This window comes from Gracilinanus agilis, chromosome 1, assembly GCF_016433145.1.
Source record: "Gracilinanus agilis isolate LMUSP501 chromosome 1, AgileGrace, whole genome shotgun sequence".
Taxonomy (NCBI): Eukaryota; Metazoa; Chordata; class Mammalia; order Didelphimorphia; family Didelphidae; genus Gracilinanus; species Gracilinanus agilis.
The window spans coordinates 77,493,603-77,515,626 of NC_058130.1; the positions used below are offsets into that span (position 1 = coordinate 77,493,603).

General features: G+C 34.4%; 1 protein-coding gene across 2 annotated transcripts in view; it reads left to right on the plus strand.

Annotated features, from left to right (window-relative positions):
- Window positions 1-4,216: 4,216 nt before the first annotated feature.
- DDC (dopa decarboxylase) overlaps window positions 4,217-22,024 on the plus strand; it is a 121,634-nt gene continuing 103,826 nt past the window's right edge. For both annotated transcript variants that reach the window (XM_044671546.1, XM_044671537.1), the window contains exon 1: window positions 4,217-4,276. The gene's annotated coding sequence lies outside the window, so the exon portion shown is untranslated. The remainder of the gene's footprint in view (window positions 4,277-22,024) is intronic.

Here is a 22,024-nt window from a genome sequence, read left to right on the forward strand (position 1 = left end):
TTATTCAGTTACTTTTTTCTCTCTTAGCTTCGGAGACATTCGTTCTGTCACCCTGGCTAAGGTATTTAACTTACTATTCAATTTTTTTTAATATTTTAATTTAATAAACTATTTATAATGTACTAATTGATAAATGTCATTAAATAACTAGTTAACTCTTCTGGTCCTCAGTTTCCCCATTTGTAAAATGAAGACATTGGACCTAATCACCTCTCCCTTAGAACTATAAAATTTAGGATCTTGTAACCTCTTGGACCTCATAATTCTCAAGCTAGTCCCTGTTTTCTCTGCAGGTTTCTCATACTTTCTCCAAGCCCCTTTAGGGATGTTGTTCCCTAAGCATGTGTTCTTAGTCATTTTGTTTCTCTCCTTTCATTCTTTTCCTTGGAAATATTCGATGATAACATATATAAAGCATGTTTTAAACCCTAAAGTACTATGTAAATGCTAACTATTATTATTAAGTAACTATTGTTATTATTAAGTATAAGGGTATATGGAGTAGGTTGTACAAGTGTTATCATTTAATACATATTTCCATGCTCATTATGTTGTAAAAGAAGACACATAATGCTGACACTAGAGAAAAATTCATGGAGGAAATATAGGGTATAATGGTATATTAAAGTCTACTTGCTGACTCTTATAATTTCCTTTATGGTGGTAATAACCTCTTTTGTCATGAGTCCCTTGACCTAGTCCTTGATTTTTGCCTTGCTGATAATAGTTGTCACTCATAATTGATCATCATACTTTATCCTTAGTGTTCTCCTGGTTCTGCCTACTCCACTTTGCATCACTTCATAGAAGTCTTTCCAGAATTTTTTGTGATCATCTTGGTTATCATTTCTTATGGTATGATACTATTCCATTAAAACCAGATACCAGATGCCACAACTTGTTTTGCCATTCCCCAGGTGATGAATATCCCTTCAGTTTCTAGTTCTTTGTCACCACAAAAAAGCTGTCATAAATATATTTTTGTACAAGTCCTTTCCCTCTATCTTTGATCTCTTTGGGATACAGATCTACTAGTGATATTGCTGAGTCAGAGGGGACACATAGTTTGCTGGCTCTTTAGGCATAGTACCAAATTGCTCTGCAGATTGTTTGTATCAATTCACAATTCTACCAACAGTGTATTAGTGACCCAGGTTTCCCACATCCCCTTAAACATTTGTCATTTCCCTTTTTTTGTCACATTAGCCAATCTGATGGACGTGATGTGGTATTTCAGAGTTGGTTCAATTTATGTTGTTCTAATTAATAGTAATATTTTTCATATAATTAAAGATAGTTTTAAATTCTTCTGAGAATTTCATGTTCATATCTGTTGACTAATTTTCAAGTGGGGAATGACTTGTATTCTTATAAAATTTACTCACTTCCCTATCTGTTTGAGAAATGAGACCTTTGTCAATGACACTTGCAATAAATTTTTTCCTGCAGGTTGTTTTCCTTCTGATCTTGATTGTATTATTTTGTTTGTACAAAACCTTTTCGACTTAATGTAAAGTTATTTATTTTACATCTCTTAATGTTCTCTTTGTCTTGTTGGACATATATTCTTTCCTTATCCATAGACATGATAAAAACTATTCTGTTGTCCTAATTTGTTTATGGTATCATCCTTTATTTCTAAATCATGTCTCCATTTTGACTCCATCTTTTTATATGGCATGATATGTTGGTTTGTGCCTAGTTTCTAACATACTGTTTTCTAGTTTTCCAAACAGTTTTTGCCAAATTATAAGTTCTTCTTCCAAAAGCATGGATTTTGGGGGTTTGTCTAATACTAGGTTACTATGGTCATTTACTATTGTAGGTTAAGTATCAAATCTGTTAATCTGTCACTCTATTTCCCAGTCAGTCCACATTGAAGGACGTCAAGGCTTGGAATATGATATTCTAGAAGGCAAGAGAATTGGGTCTACAACCAAGAATCACCTACCCATCAAAACTGACCATATACTTTCAGTGGAAAGTATGGGCATTAAATAAAATAGAAGATTCCCAAACATTCCTGAAGAAAAGAACTAATCACAACCTTAATTTGGGGGGCTGTTTCTGGACCTTATGTAACCACTAAGCTTTTTTAAAAAGCTATTCTATGTCAGGGGTTTTTGGTTACTTAGAGACCACTGACCTCTATCATTGGTAACCATTAGCCTCGCCAATAAATAGATAAGCTGGAACCTTTTGTGCCTCAGTCTTTCACTATCACAGATTTAGTGTGATATCCACTTTTTTCTCTTATTTCTGTTCACCATACCACATAAAGTTAAAATTCCTCAGCCTCCTAATTTAATAGACAATTTACCCATCATCTGACCATATTAATCCCCTCTGGACATAATTCATACTACTCTACTCTCCAAACACATTAGATTACTCACTATCCTATATGTTTATAGTGGAGTTACCACTTCCATGCCTTTGTTCATGCTCTGCCCTATAACTACTCCTCTTCCTGATCCCCATTCTTTAAGCATAACTAAAATATTTTGGTTCTTTTGAAGCTTTTCTTGATCATCAATCAGAGAAAATCTTTCCCTTCATGGTCTTAACTTTATACTTATATTTTGCACATATTATGTTTTATTTTTATGTAGGGTATGTGTTTTTCCATGTATGCTAAGTCCACATGGATTGTCTAAATGAAGGAGACAGAGAGGAATGAATAAATATATTTGGAATCTTGCCCGGTTCTCTCCAAGTGAGACTTTGATTCCTACTTTAAGGAAAGCAAGAGAAGGGGCAGCAAATGAATAACAAGTAAAATCATTATCTAAGTAAGCAGCAAACACAAATCAGAGAAGTTATGTTGATTAGAATATATACAAAAGTCCAAAAGTGAATGAGTTCTCCCACTAGTAGTGAGTTATCTCAGCCCAACCAACAAAGATTTCCTGATCTCACCCAAGGGAAAATATTCTTATGTTAAGAACCAGGGACATACTGAAGAGCTAGATTTTCCCCTGCATATCTGCCTTCTGAAGTATTTTTTTCTCTTTCCATGGTTCTCTCCCCAAAGAGATTCTGGAACTTAATGTAGGCATCTCTCAAGGCAGGAATGAAGCCTCATCTCTAAAGCTCTTGTGCCAATCTCATGCTTTATGCAGGCAATGCAATAAGTACTTATTTTCTTTATCAGGGAGGAGAGTCTTGTGCAAATGCTTCATGCTTGAAACCTGGACTTCATGTATTATAGTTGTTCTATGTATATGCCCTCTCCTCTAAATAAACTAAATACATTGAGGGTAATCACTGTTTTTAATTTAATTTAATTTAATTCTGATGACTATTTTTAATAAGCATTTTCTGATTTTGTGGGATCCATGTTCTCTCCCTCCCTGAGATGGTAGGTAATATGATATAGGTAATATATGTGCTATTATCCAGTACATTTCCATATTTGTCATGTTCTGAAAGAAGACATAAGAAAAAAACTCATGAAGGAAATAAAGTGAAAAATAGTTTGCTTCGATCTGCATTCAGAATCCATCAGTTCACTCTATGGTGGTTAGTTGCCTTTTTCATCATGAGTCCCTTGCAGTTATCTTGGATCTTTGCATTTCTGGTAGCAGTTAAGTCTCATAGTTGAATATTGTACATTTACCCTGTCACGGTGTACAATGTTCTCCTGATTCTATATCATAGGTGCTTAATAGATGTTTATTGCATTTAGTGAGTTGGATTAAGTGGAACTGAACTGAATTGAACTAAATTAAATTATTCACCCAACAAATCATTTTTAGATTATTTCTTTGTGGAAAGAAGATCATCCCTCTGAGATGAGGGATGATACTCCAGAACCAATTTATTCTTCCCCCTTAAAAATATTCATTAAAAGGGGCAGCAAAATGGCACAGGAGATAGAAAGCCAAGTTTGGAGCTGGAAGAACCTGGGTTCAAATCAGGCATCAGACATTTCCTAGCTTTGTGACCCTGAGCAAGTCACTTAATCCTGATTGCCTAGTCCTTGCAGTCCTTGCTGCTCTTCCATCTTGGAATTGATATTAAGACAGAAGGTAAGAGCTTAAAAAAATTGACTGAGAAGTTTCTCAAGATGTTATGACCTTTCTCACTATGAGAAGTTAATAATTAAATATGAGGAGAGTGAAAAGGAGAGGGCCGAGATATATGAGTTTTTAACCTGCAAAAGTGGTTGCTTGACCAAGTACCAAGTTCCATAATTACTGATCTCCACTTTCCTCATTTCCAGAGATCTGACAAGTTCTGTAAAGATTTAAGAGAGAGTCGAAATTCAGGAAGGGTAAGTCAAAAGATCCATTCTCAAGGCAGAATGATCCATTCTTAACTGAAATATTATTGCTGGAAAAGGGAATATTTGTTAGCTAAACCCTTGATCCTGCTGAATGATACTATTTTTAAAGATTCTCTAAATCATTAACCAAGAGTTATACTTGGAGATAGTCTCAGTGCAACTTTCTGGGAATTTCTATTGGCTGTGTTTATCTTCTGCAAGTGAATGCTAAAGGAACTTTCAATCTTCTGATATAATTTCCCTATATCATGCAACCTATATTTGTTTTTGTTTTAAGTGGGTGGCAAATGACTTGTGTTATTTTAAATTAATGTCTAATTTAAATGAAAACAAATAATAAAAGAAATATAACCAAAAAAGAAATAAATATGTAAAATAAAGATATACATATAAAAGCTATAACAGTATGATACTGTGCGTTTTAAGAAAGTATTACTAAAGAGATTAATAAATAAACTAATATATAGCAATGAAGGTTATTCGTTTTATCCAAAATTGTCTCTATTCTCAGTACCTTCAACTTTATTACATATGTATATATAATTTTTATGTTACTGAAACATTTGTATATTTTATTTGGTAATTTTACTATTATTGGGCATCTATGTTATTTTCCTCTTTCTTAAATCTTTATAATAAAGTTATCTCAATGGGAATAATTGGTCAGATAATACAATTTCTGACTCATGGTTGTATTGTTCTATGAAAAGTTTGCATTAGTCGGCAGTACTGTCACGAGGGACTGTTTGCCTGCAGACCTGCTAAATATTTCATGCTAACATTTTCTATTTTTGACAGTTTATTCTGTTTCCTATTAATATTGTCTGGATTTGAATTTCACTATTAGAATATTTGAGCCTCTTTTCATGCAGTTATTAACAATTTGTATTTCCTTGTTACAAAATAATTTATTCATGTCCTCTGTTCATTCCTTCATTTTAAAACCCTTGCTAAGTCAGAAAGGGTCATATGGTAAAACATTACTGAATGAAATATTATATTTTCTGCAAACAATTTTCATTAATCTATTTTAATTTTGGAGAGTTTTAAAAAACATTCATAATACTTTTATCTTGGTATAATAAAGCTTATTGATTTTTCTACAACAATTTATTTTATTTATTTAACTGACAAAAATATTCTTCCTCCCCATAACTGAAACAAGCATATTATTTATTAGACTTCTAATCTTAGAATTTAATGTATGATATGACATATGGATCCAGACTTATTTTTTCTTTCTTTTTTGCCATGCAGTTAAGCAATTTTCTAAATTGGTTTCTTTCTTTTTTTTTAATAAATTCCATTCCTCCTGGACTTTCTAGATATAGTATTGTTGAACACTAATCTCTTATACACATTGATTTCTATTTCTGAGTTCTCTATTTTATTCTTAAGACTTCTTTCTAAGTCTGAACATTCTTCAAGTTTTCTTGATCCCACTCCCAATTATATTTTCCTCCTAATCATCCCATCTCTCTGTCTGTCTCTCTTTCACACACATTCTACATCTTCCTATTTCCTAGCTTTTCCCCTGATACTTTCAAACATGCCTAACACTTCCCCATCCTTAAAAAGAACCGAAATAAATAAAAGTAAAACATGGTTTTATATATACATATATCAAATGATGTCTTCTCTAATGGGGAGAGAGGAAAGAGGGAAAAAGTTAATGGAATATTTTAATATAACATATAAATAATTTTTAAAAACTCTTTACTAGACCTTACTTACTTTTCTTCTCAATTCAGTAGCTTAAAGCTACTTTCACAATCTTTCACAATCTCTCAGAAAAAGCTATCTATGTTTGTTGCCTCCATTTCCTCCTGACTTTTTCACACTAACTATCAATACTCCACAGAGCTTGGCCTTGGGCCCTTTTCTCTTCTCACTCTATATTATTTCAATCAAATATCTCATCAACTCCCATGAATTCAATTATCTCTTTACTGATGATTCTAAAATCTATGTGTCCATCCCTAACTTCTCTGATGCCTTTTAGCTATCTCAAATTAAGTATACTATAGATATAATAAAATTAACATGCCCAACACTGAACTCATTATCTTTTTCTCAAAAACTCTCCTATTACTGTTGAGGGTACCACCCTACTCTCAGTCACCCAGGCTCCCAAAGTACGTGTGTTCTTCAACTCTTTACTCTCTTCATCTTCCTTCCTCCATATCCAATCTGTTGCCAAAGACTATTTTTTATCTTTATATACCTTTGAAACATCTCTGGTACTTTTCCCCCTTCTCTCCTCTGACATTGCTACTATACTGGTAAAAGTCCTAATCATCTTATACCTAGCCTACCAAAGTCCCTACTCTAAACCATTCTCTGATCAGCTTTGTCTCCCACCCTCCCAAACACATACAGTCACTTGATAACTCTAGTTGCTCCACATCACCTTCAGGGGCAAATTAAAATTCCTTAGGTTTTCAAAGCCCTTCATAATATGTTCTTCTCCATTTCTGGTCTCCTTATATCTTAAGCCACTGCTATGTATTCTGTGATCCAGCAAAACTGGCCCCTTTGCTCTTCTTCCCACAGGACTCATGGTTTTAGACATTTTTGTTTACTATGCCCATGTCTGGAATTCTCTTCCTCCTCATCTCTATTCCTTGCTTTTCTGCTTTCTTCAAGTCCCAGATAAAAATTCTACCTTCTATTCTCTGATCCCTCAATTCTAGAGATTTCTTTCTGTTGATCACATCCAATTTATCTTATATTATATGTCTCCTATTTGTACATATTTCCTTGAATGTTGTTTCTTCCATTTGATTGTAAACTCCTTTAGAATAGAGACAAATACTTTCTTTATAGCCCCAACACTTAATACATGGCATCATTCCTCTTATATAGGAAGCACTTAATAAATATTTATTGAATGTATTTCTTTAGCCTTTATCCTTCACATCTCTGCAGGATCTTACTCAATTGATTACCTTCTCTTAGATCTTAAAGAATTCTTTGAGTCCAGCCCCTTCATTTTACAGATGATGAAACTGAGGTCCAGGGTAGTTAAGAAACTTGATAGGGTCACTCAGAGAATAAGTGTATGAAGCAGGATTTCAACCCTGGTTTTTGTAACTCCAGATCCAGTGCTCTGTCCACTATGATGTACTGCCTCTTAAGTCTGTCCTCCTCTCTCTATTTTCTCATTTAGTCTCTTCATCATCTCCTATGGGTTTATTACTATCTTTTTGTAAATGACTCTCATCTCTATATCTTCAGCTCCAGGCTCTCTTCTGAACCCTAGTCCCATATCACCAACTGCCTATTAGTCATCTTGACTTGAATGTCCTGTAGATACCTCATACTGAACATATGCAAAATAGAACTTATCTTTTCCTTAAAATCCTACTTGCTTCCCAACTTGCCTATTACTATTAAGGGCAAAAGCCTCTTTCTATCCATCCAGGTTCAGAACTTTAGCATTTTTCTTGAATTCTCACTTTCTCTCAACTAACATAATGCCAAATCTTGCCATTTTCACTTAACATCTCTCATATCCATCTTTTTTCATTACTTGCAAGCCTAACACTTTAATTTAGGCACTCATTACTTCTTACTTGGATTATTATAATGGCCACTAATTGGTCTCCTAGCCTCAAGTCTTTCCCTTATTCTAATCCTTCCAAAGAATTTTTCAGCAGCCAAAGGAATTTACAGCTGCCAAAATAATTTTCTTTAAATGTATGTCTCTTCCCTACTCATCCTTTTGTATGCAAATTAACCAATTTTGTTTGATTTTTGAAGCCCTCAATAACCATTACCATCTTTATACAATTCCTAATTCTCCCAAACACTTGTGCTCCCCTCCCTAAATTACTTTGAACTTATTTTACATTTACTCATATATTGCCTTCCCCAATAGAATATAAGTTCCCTTTTCATTTTTGTCTTTAATACTCAGAACCTTGAACAGTGTCAGGTACACTGTATTTAATAAATAATTCATGGGTTGATTGACTGATACCAGTAATAATCTATTTTTCCATATACCAGAGAAGTTTTGTTGTCTTTGTTGTTTTGCAGTTTTTAGCAATTGAACATTTTGAAATATTCTGTACAGAAATAAAACAAGTCACCCATTACCACTTCTCTTAAAATTTTTGCCTTTCTAATTTTCTAGATGATTTTAGTTATGACTATCTTTATTAAATCATTTATTAGTGTTTTCTTGGCATTATGATAGATATATGAATTAATTTGATATTGATTGACATTTTTAAATATTTGTCTAACCACAAGTAAGAGACATCTCCTTCATTGGTTTAAATCTTCCTTTATTTCTGTCAGAAATATTTTGAAGATATACAGACTACTTATTTGACTTCATAAGTTAATTCTTAAATAGTTGATGTATTTCTCAATATTGTCAAAATATTTCTTTATCAGTTTTTCTTGATTTTTATTATAAATATCAATAATTTCTAGTTTGTTGTAGGTTTTTACAAATAAAACCACCTCCTAATATTATTAATTCAGTGGTATTCTTTCCATTTTCTAATCCCTTTTTTGATTTTTAAAATTGCCAATTTAATATTTAATAGGGGTTTTAAAATTTGTTCTTTTTTTAAAATTGCATGCCCAATTCATCAATCTGCTCTTTCTCCATTTCACTGATATAAGTTCAGGGATATATAAATTTTCCCTAAGTACTCCTTTGGTTGTCTCTCACAAATTTTGGTATGTTAGCCCATTGTTGTCATTCTCTTTAATGAAATTATTGTTTCTATGATTTGTTCTTTGACTTTCTCATTCTTTGGAATTAGATTATTTAGTTTCCAATTAATATTTAATCTGTTTCCTTGGTCCTTTGTTGAATGTAATTTTTATTGCATTATGGTCTGAAAAGGATGCATTTAATATTTCTGCTTTTATACATTAGATGGTGAGATTTTATGCCCTAAGGCTTGGTCAGTTCTTGTGAAGGTGCCATGTACAGATGAGATGGGAAAGGGGGAGCATTTCTAATAGAAAGAGAAAGTAAGGGTTGCTCTCACATTTTAGCTTACATTTTGCCTCTAATTTCTTCCTCTTGTCACATTACCACTACTAGTATTTCTAGATCCATGTCAAATAATAGTGGAGAATGGGAACATACTTTCTTTAGTTTTGTGTTTATTTTGAAAATTTCTAGAATTTTAGTATTGTTTTGTTTTAGATAGATACTTTTCTATCATGTTAAATAATAGCCCTCCAATGCCTACATTTGTTCTAACCTTTACCTAAGCATGAATATGCATTAAACCACATCCCTGAAGAATGATCATTCAATCTCCAAGTGAAATTCTCTAGTGATGGATAATTCACCACCACTCAAGAAAACTCATTCCATTTTTGAACTGTTATACTTTCTTGGAAGTCCTTCAAAAATCTGAGGATGGTATTTCAACCCTCAAATCTTCTCTTTTTTTTTTCTTCAAACAGTTCTTGCATGTTGTTATTTCAAGTCCCTTCATAATACTGACAACTCTCCTTGCTATGTTTCAGTTTGTTAAAATACTTCCTAAAACTTGGCACTAATTTACTGAACCCAATGATTTGGATGAAGTTTGACTAGGGCAAAGTACAGATCACTTAATGTCATCTTGGACACTTTGGCTCTTACTAACCTAGTTTAATTCTGAGTCAGTTTTTTTTTTCTGTTGTGTCATTCTTCTGACTCATATAAGCTTGCTCTTCACCAAAACCTTTATTTTTCCTTCTTTGTAAAGATATTTTATTTTATAAATTACATGTAATAACAAATTACCACAGATGTTTTCCAAAGTTATATGATCCAAATTATCTCCCTCCCTCCCATCTCTCCTTCTCCCCAGAGCTGGCAAGAAATTCGAAACATTCATTATCATGCAAAACATATTTCCATATTGTTCATTTCTGTAAAAGATTAATCATATAAAGCAAAAGCCCCAGAATAAAATCCCCAAAAATTAAAGTGAAAAATTATATGCTTTGATCTACATTCCAACTCCAATTCTTTTTCTGGATATGGATAGCATTCTTTGTCATAAGTGACTCAAAATTATCCTGGATCATTATACTGCCAAGAGTAGCTAAGTCTTTCATAGTTGATAACTCCACAGTATTGCTGTTACTATGTACAATGTTCTTTTGGTTCTGCTTTTTTTCACTCTCCATCAGTTCATATAGCTCTTTCCAGCTCTTTTTAAATCATCCCATTCATTTATTACAGCACAATAGTATTCTATATTAATATAACCACAATTTGTTCAGCCCTCCCAATCAATGAACATCCCTTCAATTTACAACTCTTTGCCATCACAAAAAATGCTATAAATAGTTTTGAACAAGAAGGTCCTTCCTTTTTAAAAAATCTCTTTGGGATACAAACCTAATAGTGGTATTACTGGATTAAAGGATATGCATTGTTTTATAGCCCTTTGAGTATACTTGTGAATTGTCCTCCAAAATGTTAGGATCAGTTCAGGACTCCACCAGCAAACAATGCATTAGTGTTCCAATTTTGCCACATCCCCTTCAATATTTACTACTTTCCTTTACTGTCATATTGGCCAATCTGATAGGTGTGAGGTGGTACCTAAGAGTTGTTTTAATTTGCATTTCTTTAATCAAGAAGGATTTAGAAATATTTTCATATGATTACTGAAAGTTTTGATTTCTTCATCTGAAAACTGCTCATTCATATCCTTTGACCATTTGTCAACTTTGGAATGTCTTGTATTTGTATAAAATTGACTCCATTCTCTATATATTTGAGAAATGAGTCCTTTATCAGAAAATTTTGTTATAACAATTTTCCCCAGTTTGTTGTTTTCCTTTCAATCTTGGTTACATTCGTTTCGTTCGTACAAAACATTTAAAATTTTATTTTTGTCAAAATTATTCATTTTACATATGGTAATGTTCTCTATCTCTTGTTTGGACATAAGTTCTTCCCTTTTCCATAGATCTGGCAGGTAAACTTATTCTATGTTCCTCTAATTTTCTTATAGTATCACCCTTTATGTCTAGATCATATACTCATTTTGACCTTTTCTTGGTATAGTGTTTCTGCCATATTGTTTTCCAATTTTCCTAGCAGTTTAAAAATTGGCTCTCTGGAGAAAAAAAAGGTACACAAACTTGCTTTTAAATTTAATCTAAAATATAAATTTAAAAATTTTAATTTAATCTAAAATTTTAATTTTAGATTTAATTTAAATTTAATAAATTAAATATGTTCCCCATCACTATTTAAAATCTAAATAATCAACAAACAACAAATCTGGTCTTGGTTTAAGTGTTTGCTGATTTCCAAGGTACAGATGCTTCTACTGAAAATGTAATAATTGGTTCTCCTAAAATGGTTTGAGCTGATTACAGCATATTCCTGGTTTGACCATACAACCAGATTCCAATCTACCTGTGTTATGTAATCCAACAGTTCTCAAATTTTTTTGGTCTTTTCCCTCTTAAAAATTACTGAGGAACTCCCCTCAAAGAGTTTTTATTGATGTTTACTATCTTAGAAATTTACATGATTATTATAAAGAAATCTTTAACTATGTGGACCAGTTGGAGAATCTCAGGAGTTCCCAGAACATACTTTGAGAACCAATTATATAACCCATAGAGATATCTTTTCCGAAAGGATAGCTTGAGAAAATTTGTACTTTTCTGAAATCTCAATAATCTATAGCTACACTATTATTTGGGCCTATCATCCTAGCAACCTAATCAGAAAAGGATATGAGATTAATCTGATATGACTTGTTCTTGATGAAGCTAAGACAGTTCTGAGTGGTTATCATTTCCTTTTCTAAATGCTTCAAAGGCTATCCCTTTTAAAAATTGTTACAATCATTTATTTATTTATTTATAAAACCTTTACCTTCCATCTTAAAACCAATACTGTATATTGGTTCCAAGGCAGAAGAATGATAAGGGCTAGGCCATGGGGGTTAAGTGACTTGTCCAGGGTCACACAGCTAGGGAGTGTCTGAGGCCAGATTTGAACCTAGGACATCTCATCTCTAGGCCTGATTCTCATTCCACTGAGCCACCCAATTGTGCTCCCACCCATTTAAAAAAATAAAAACCTTTACTTTCTGGCTTAAAATGAATACTCCACCTTTTTTTTGGATAAGGAAACTGAGGCAGAATTAAATGACTTGCCCAGGGTCACACAGTTAGCAAGTACCTGAGACCAGAATTGAACTCAGGAAGATGAGTCATCCTGACCCCAGACCCAGGATCCATTGTGCAGACTAGCTGCCCATCTTGTACCTTACCTCTTGTTAATTGTTTTTGTTCTGTCTTTGCCAGAGTGAACATTGTCCTCAATAGAAAAATTGGGACTAGGACTAGGATTGTACCAGAGAGTGAGTTACTGATAGAAAGCTCTCCCAAAAAGATACTTCCTGATCAGAGAAGTTTGTTATAAAATTTTCTACCAATTTATTGCTTCCCTTAAAATCTTGGTTGTATTGGTTTTGTTTGTACAAAACCTTTTAAATTTAATATAATAAAAATTATTCATTTTACTCCTTGTAATGTTCACTATCTCTTGTTTTAAAAAACACTTCCTTCAGCACCTGCTGGTCAGAACTTTCTTAATAATATTTAGTCTTAGATTTACTAACACTAATGAGAGGTTAAAAGACAATTGTCTAGGTTGACCATGTCATTATATATCAGAAGTAAAACGTGAATTCTGTCTTTAGTTGGTAGAAAAAAACCAGAAGCAAAATTTAAAAATGGAATTTTGGGGGCCTCCTCTGAAATTCCAGAAGCATCTTCTCAGATCTTTCTCCTTCCCTCAACATAGTTCTCTTTTTTATTTTTCATGTATTTTAATTTTTTTAGTCATAAACAGTTATTTGATTTTAAAAATATTTCTCCATGCTTATATGATTCATTTTCTCCTCCTGGAGCTGACAAGCAATTCTACTGGGTTATACATGCCCCAACAATAGCTTTAAAAGCCTCCTCTGTTGTCCTTGGCATTGCTTATTGCCTACAATCACTCTAAACTTTAATGCTTTTGACACCATATATAGAACTATGCTAGATATTTCTTCATATTCTTCTTTAATTGCCTGATCTTCCTCATATCTTCTTTATCTTTAAAAAATTTTAAAGACATTTAATTTTTCCAATTACATGTAATATAATTTTCATCTCACATTTTCTTTTCTTTCTTCTTTTTTTTTTTAATAACCCTTACTTTCTATCTTAGAATTACTTAGGTCCTAGGTTCAAACCTGAACTCAGACACTTCCAGTTATGTGACCCTGGACAAGTCACTTACCCTCAAATGCCTAACTCTTGCCATTCTTCTGTCTTGGACCCAATGCTTAGAGACTTAGTATCAGTTCTAAGACAGAAGGTAAGAGTTTAAAAAAGAAAAGAATAAAATTCCATACCGAAGTTAACCTGAGGTCCATGAACTTTTAAAAAAATTCCCCCATGCCAAAAATAGATTCCTCTTCCATCTCCACTTGTTGAAGTTCCATCTGTAACCCTCCTTCAGGTAGTCTTTCTTGAAACTCCAAAGGTCCTTCCACCAGGTGAAGATGACCTCCTTCTTCTCAAATTTCTCATAGCTCTCTGTCTAAAATCCTGCTTTAATTCACTCTCCCATGTATTATTATTTTTATAGCTGTTTGTGCATATACCTTTCTTCCTTATTAGATTATGTCCAGTCCAGTTCACATCTGGTGAAGTGGAACATGCATAGCCCAAGGGTTCAAACATATAATTCAGTTAAGAAAGCCATATTCAATTACTCAAGGTAAAGCAGCTCCCAGAGTAGTTCAAATGCAGTTCAGGAAGGTAAAATTTATTAGATTGTAAACTCCTGGAGGGCAGGAATTGTCTTTTGCCTCTCTTTGTATCCCCAGGACTTATGGTACCTGACACATAGTAGGCACTTCACTGCCCTCCCCCTACTCTTCCTTTTATTAATTTTTTCTTTTTTTAAATTGAGAAATTGACAAATATAAACAAAGGTGAACATTTTCATGTACAAAAAGTGAAAAAAGAGACTGATTTGTAAAACCATGATTCAATTATTTATGGATTGTTTTCAAACTTTTTTTTAAAATTTACCATATTTAACAACATTGTATACCATGTCTGCCTCCACTTCTGAAATTCTTTTCATTCTCTTCTCTGCCTTTTGAAATGTTCCATTGATTTTCCTCTCTTTATTTTTACTCACAATTCATTTTCTTTAAAAAAAATTTTTTACTAAACCACTTCTTTTCTTTTCCTTTTCTTTTAAAAATACATCAGAATCATTTCTTCTATATTCCATTAGAATATAATTCATTACCAGTAAAGACATTGTTTGGGCTTGTACACTCAGCCCTCCCCATATCAGAACAGTCACTCGTTACACAGTCAAGCAAAATTGACCAATATAATGATATCTTTTCTCATCTGCCTCATTTGGTAACCACAGGTCCCTGGCCTTTGAAGTCACTGCATTTATTCTAAGTTCAGATGATTTTGGGTGGTGTTTAATTTCTTTTCCCTCCCTTTTTAAATTTAGAATATTTTCCCATGGTTACATGATTCATGATCCCCCCACCCAGCTCTTTCCTCCCCTTCCTGAATCTGACAAGCAGTTCCACTGGGTTGTACATCTATCATTGTTCAAAACCTATTTCCATGTTATTCATACCTGTAGAAGTGCAATCCTTTAATATCAAAACCTTAATCATATCCCTAACACATTACATGATCAATGCATTTCCATTTTCACAGTTTTTCCTCTGAACATGGGCATTGTTCTTTTCCATAAATTCCTCAGAATTGTCCTGAGTCATTGCATTGCTGATAGTACAGAAGTCTATTACATTCGATTGTACCACAGTGTATCCATCTCTGTGTACAATGTTCTCCTGGCTCTGCTCCTTTTACTCTGCATCAATTCCTGGAGGTTTCCAGTTCATATAGAATTCCTCCAGTTCTTTATTCCTTTTAGCAATACAGTATTCCACCACCAGCAGATACCACAATTTGTTCAGCCATTCCCCAATCAACGGACACCTCCCTCATTTTCCACTTTTTTTGCTACTACAAAGAGTGCAGCTATTAATATTTTTGTACAAGTTTTTTCCTTATCTTTTTGGGGTACAAATCCAGCAGTGATATGGCTGGATTAAAGGGCAGGCAGTCTTTTATAGCCCTTTGTGCAGAGTTCCAAATTGCCCTCCAGAATGGTTGGACCAATTCACAAATCCACCAGCAGTGTATTAGTGTTCCAATTTTGCCACATCCCTTCCAACATTTATCATTTTCTTTTGCTGCCATGTTGGCCAGTCTGCTAGGTGTGAGGTAGTGCCTCAGAGTTGTTTTAATTTGCATTTCTCTAATCAGGATGGATTTAGAGGTATTTAATTTCTTGACATCATTACTTATATGTTCTCCTGGTCCTGCTTTTTTCACTCTCCCGACATTCCATAAAATTCTTCCAATATTTCTCATGTTACACTGATGATATTCCATTAAATTAATAATACCATATTTTGTTCAGTTACTCCCAATTATAAGGCACTTTTTTGTTGTTGTCCAATCATTTCAGTCACATTTGACTCTTTGTGGCCCCATCTGGTGTTTTTTTTTTTTTTTTTTTTTTTTTTTTGGCAAAGATACTGAAGTGGTTTGATATTTCCTTCTCTAGCTCATTTTAAAAATGAGGAAACTGAGGCATACAGGGTTAAGTGACTTTCCCAGGGTCACATAGTAAATATCTTAGATAGTCACTTAATAAGTCTTTGTTGAATTAATTTTTATTATTAAATGCTATTGATAAGGAGTCAGTGTGAAGGTTCCTTAAGGTATCTGGAATTCATATAACAAAAATCTTAAAAAATCATATTTTGAGCCCAAAGGACTTGCTATATCCCAGATCAGTACACTGGGGGCAAAGCTGACCCGAACTGTCCAAGTCTACACCACAGCCTTTTTGCTCACACCAGTCTCTTTCTAGGGTTGTAGAAACTTAGAGGGTCAACTCATGTCTTCCCAGTTCCATTAGTTTCCTGGCCAATAATAGATTGTGAGCTGCTTGAAGGCATATTGTATCCCCAGGGCCCAATAGAATATGTTTCTTAGTAAGTACTTAATAAATATTGGATTGAACTGAATTAAAAAGGAAGAGATTATTTAAGTGTTCATTTTCCCAAGAGAATCAGATAAATTCGTGAGACCATATATAATCTCTCAATCAAACTGCTTCTCTCTGACTATACTAGAAATATTGTGCTAATCTATGCTTCTTGGGCTTTTGGTGCCTCTGCCTTTTGGATCCCATGATGGGGTACTTCAATCTGACACAAACACAGGAGAAAGAAAGTTTCAGAAGGCAATGTTTTAATTCCCACTCTTCCTCCCAACAGTTAAAGAGTTAGATCAACAGGGCAATGTTTACATTCTAATAGGGGTTGTGTGAATGCAAAAAAAAAAAAAGATGCATTTTTAATGACGGGGATTTCCAGCACTGGAACAGGTGGAAGAAGAGATATTTGGGGGATAGAAATATGCTCAGGAGTTGCCTCATTTTATATATTATGGAGGTGGAAAGACCAGAATCCTCGCACATACAAATGGGAGGATTTGTACATATTTTTCCAAATTAACTTGGCATTTTTTAACCCAGTAGACAGTCCCTGCTAGAGAATTATTGAAGAGGTTCTGTACTATATGTATAATATATGAGAGTCATTTTTAGAATTCTACTCGCCTCCTCCTTTGCTCATTGATCCCAAATCTCTGGCTGACCCAAGGATCTTGGCTTTGGTCCTGGTGACTCTTGTGATTAACTCAAATGCTAAAGCCCTCCTCTTTAGCCTTATTATAAGTAAAATTTGTCTCACTAGCTACTGCCCCACACTCAAACCTAATCTACTTACTTAAGCATTACCACAATTACCACAATGAATTCTGATTGCTTGTTTACTATCAGACTTTTTCTGCAGATACCTGTGATCAGTACATTATTTAGCTGGGAATGCTCAAACCCAAGTCCTCTACCCTTATTACCGTGTTTCCCTTTTCCCCAGCTTTCCCCTTGTTCTGCCCAGATACTCCTCTTTGGCACCATTTTTTTGTATATCCTTATTTATTAATGCCGAGTTATCTTATCCCTCACAGGCTCACCATCATTGTAAAAGGGTACACTCGAAGACTGAGAAATGAAAAAAAACTAAAGAGAATGAATCTCTGATGCTAAAATTTCAGGCCATGTAACAAATAGCAAGGGAGGTCAGAAGGTCTGCTTGATGGATGCCCCCACATATTATATAATATGTCATTGATTCCCTCATTTTACTCTACTATTTAGGTCAGATATTAGCTGAAGTTTTTGATTTTTAGTTCATAAGACTCAGCTTGGCAAGTTAGAGGGTTATAGAATATTTTATGTAATTTAAAAAAATTCTGAACTTAACCGATTCCAAATAAAGTGAGTATTCTTTTATACACAGTAGAACAGAAAAAAGAGAGTTGTCCATTATGCACAACTTCTTATCTTAAAATATTACAAATTGCTCATAAAACTTTCCAAGTTGTCCTTGCTTTATGCATTTCTTCCTGGCCTTTCTGTTCTTCTCTGTGCATTAAAAAATAAATGTTCCAGTAACTCCTCTTTCTTTTTGGCTACCTTATTCCTATTACCCTATTCCTTGAATCACATCCAGTAGTGTACTGGTAAATATTTAACAACTAACTCTTTGAAAAAAAAAGTTATACACTAACATGCTTTTAAGTTCAATTTATGTTATTATTTTCTCCATCAATTTCTTAAGTCTAATCAATCAGGAACACAATAAAGCAGGTCCTAATCTGTAGTTTGCTCATCTTTGAGAGTGTAAATGTTCATGCTGAAAATTTAACAATCAGGTTTCAATAAACAATTTGAACTACTCAACTACATTCTAAGACACATTCTAAATACCATAAAAAGAAGAAAAAGAAACCTAGAGGATTATACTTAGAGCAAGAAATAAACTATAAAGGTTATCTAATCTAACCCTTTCATTTTATAGATAAGGAAACTGAGGCACAGAGATATGAAATAATTTGCCAAGTGGCAGAGCTGGAATTTTAACTCAGGTCCAAATTCTTTGCCCTTTCCATTATTTGACAGTGATTTATAAAATATTTGTACTAAAATCAGCTTCTCTAGAAATTCAATCAATTTTACTCTCGTCTAAGAAATACCTGTTATTTGTTGGATAGTGTGCTAGAAACTGGGGGGTATGGAGACAAGAATAAAAAAAAAGCTACTCTAAAAAAGAGTTTAAATTCTATAGAGAAATAAAATATGTTACATAAAAGCATATGTAAAATAAATAAAAATTAAAGAAAAGTTAAGGAATAGAGAGGTACTGGGGGGGACTTTGAAGAAAACTGAGGATTTTAAATAAAGGTGAGGAAGAAGAGTTAGATTTGGTGAACAACCTGTGAAAGGTACAGAAAATGAAATTTAAATGTCGTGTAAGGGAGAGTAAGGTGGCCATTTTGGCTGGAATATTTGGTATGAAAAAAAAGTAACAAATAATAAGGGTAGAAAGGTAAGTTGGGCTTTAAATATCAAAGAAAGAAGTTTGTATTTGATCCTAGAGATAAAAGGAAGCAACTGAACTTCATCGTGAAAGAGACCTGTGCTTTGGAAATATTACTTTGGCAGCTGGGCAGAGGGTGGGTCAGAGAAGGTCGTTCAACCCCTAGTTTTGATATAGGGAACCTCAGTTTTGGGGCAAAGACCTCCCTCGCTTTCACTGGATTCCATTCTCTCCAGACTAGCCCATATTTTGACTTTGGATTTATAAAAAAGTACACTTCTCTGCTTCACTCTCTACCTTTGGCTCTGACTCTCTTATTTTCTGTTGCTGCTGCTGCTATTGCCACTAGCTAGCTGGCATTTGTAGAATATGTTAAAGTTTGCCAAGAACTTTACATATGTTATCTCTTTTGATCCTTACAACAATCCCATGAGGTAAGTTTATTATCCTCATTTAACAGATGAGAAAACTGAGGCTGAGAGAGGTTAAATGTGCCTAAGGAAGAATTCTAATCCAGGTCTTCCCGACTTCAACACTTTAGGAAACTTCTCTAAGTGCAATTTCTTTCTTTCTAAACTCAAAAAAAAAATTTTACCCCCGAATTTCAGGCCCCCTCCCCCAAGTTGGCAGTTACCCATTTACCTTATATTCTTGGACTTGTCTTTAGCCCCTGAAAACTCTCTTCTCTTTGCCTTTGACTCAACCTCTCTGTTGGTTATCCTGAAGTAAACTTCTTAGTCCAATAGTAGCCATTTGGCCTTAGCCATTGACATAGAGTCTCTTCCTCTACCTTTGATGACAGACTAATACGTGAGGCTCTCATCTCGCTGAAGATTACATAGTCTAAGGCACAAGGCTAGACATCCATGATCTTGTCTCCCACGCCAGCCCCCAGTAGACCCCCTCAGTTCCAGCCTCATTAACAGAACTAATATAACAGACATACTTTGCAGTCAATGAACACTGGGACACCTATTCTTGTGGACAGACAATTCTAGTTGCAACTGTCTCCTACTTTCAGATCCCAAAGTACCAGCAAGTGGTTTATTAAAGTCCAGGCTGACCTTCAGAGCAATTTTTAAAATATCTACATATCTAGTAAATAATAATCCTGCACTTCCTCTGCCCACTCCTCCCTTGCCCTCCATTAAAGGCAGGGTATAACATCATAATTAAAAATGAGGTTAAAAATAATCATTGGGGTGACCCCACAATATTAAGGACATCCCAACAGCTTCCCACCAGGTCTGGAAAAGCTGAATATTACATTTAAGCTTCCTGGACTTCTAAGTGTGTGCCCTAAGCAGAGAACTAGCTACAATATGCTCAGCCCTTAGTTGACAAAGAGAATCTCTTTTCAGTATCTATACCCTTTCCCTCCTTCTCTCCATTAGAATGATGTCCAAAGGTTCCCAATCAGCAAACATGTCATTAGGTTTTATTCTCAGCCTGCTTCAGGTTAGTTTTCTACATGCCCTGGGGGAGTGGATGGAAGGAAGGAGAAGAGACAGGTGAAACGGGGAGGGTTAAAGAGCTGCTGCTTAATAAACCAGGAGCAAGTGTCTCTGATTGGCTTTGGGGAGGTGGATACTTTGTCTACATAAACTGGCAACTGCATCCTCTGTGTTTCTTAACTGTCATTGAGGAGCAAAGAGAGAGGGTGCAGAGGGAAGGAGAATTTGCCTGCCTGACTGTAAGTACCATTCTTTGTCGCCTGGTTTTGGTGGGGAAAGTCAAGAGATGATGCCTGGGTTAATGCCATGGTTTGATTCTTAGATAGCAAGCTTCGCTAATTGATTCTTAACTGTCGAATCAATTGCTTAATATATCTTACAGGAGGAGGAGAGGAAAATACACTGATTGCAATAGCTTTGCATCCTTTATAAATTCCAATTGGAGGGACTAGTCTCTGTATATTATAGAAATTGTCCAAGTACTTTTGTGAAGACACATTTGTATTCTAAGAATTCAGCATCTCTGTGCTCACTAAGGTCTTATTTCAAAGAAAGAGAAGTTTAGCAACCAAATATGCTTAACAAAAATTATCTTGTACTTTTTAAAAATAAGCACTTAAAAGAATTTTAAAAAGAAGAAGACTTACAGTCTTCTAGGATAATTTTACTGAGCAAAATCACTGTGGATATTTATTGGCAGATCTGTGACAAATAATTGAGCATTACGTAGACAAAAAGGTGAGAAAATAAAGCAGTGAAAATTCCATGTAGAGAATAGGTGATCGCCATAGTGGGCAGTAGTCGGTGATTTTGGTCTTTGATGCTTTCCAGGTGAAATTGAAGTCAATTAGTCTGGGTCATTCCCTCACTTGGATTTCTTTTAGCTCCACTGAAAAAGCATGGGGCACTATCTTCTCCCACATGCCTTGTTGCTCATTAACCATTAATTCATCACTGAAATAGAAACTGCAGGGAGAATGGACACATGTTCTCCTTTGATACTTTGGATGCCTCCCATGTATCACATAGAAATGCCTGCTTTTCTCCATCAGATCCATTCATTGGGGGAGGATGTAGTGATTGTGAGAAGTGCTGCATATGGATTGGATGGACGGGTAGAAAACAATTACTTAGTGTTCATCTGTGCCCTTCTGGGCTTCCCTTAAAAGAGATAGGGATTCCTGTTTGCTACAGTTCCACGTGTACTTTTTGTGAACAAAGTCATTGCTCTAGACTTTATCAACTTACTAACTGCATTATCTTTCTTCTTTTTCCGCCTGGGCTAACGGTCATTTTTTTCTATTTAACTAAAGTCAGTAAAAATGAAACAAAACAAAAACCTGTAGAACTCTATAAAATAACTGGGGTGTGTTTTTGCTACTGCTTTCTCTGCCTGCCCCTTGTATGAAAACTAAATAATTGCTTCAACTAAATTCCTTGGCAACGCAACAATTACCTTTTTAAAATTTTGTTTATGAATTTATGTTTTATGAATTTATGTTCAATGAGGCAACGCTGGGAAAATGAGGTCATTAGATATTTGCCAATCAGCAATCTGAAGTTTTCCTCTGATAGCTCATATTTATGTAGGATCTTAAAGTTTGTAGAATACTTTTAGATAAATTTAAAAGGCATTGGATTTGGAATCAACAGAGCTGGGTTTAAACCCTGTCTTGGTTAGTACTGATGCTACTTTAAGCAAATCAATGAACTTTGCTTAAGGTAATCTTACT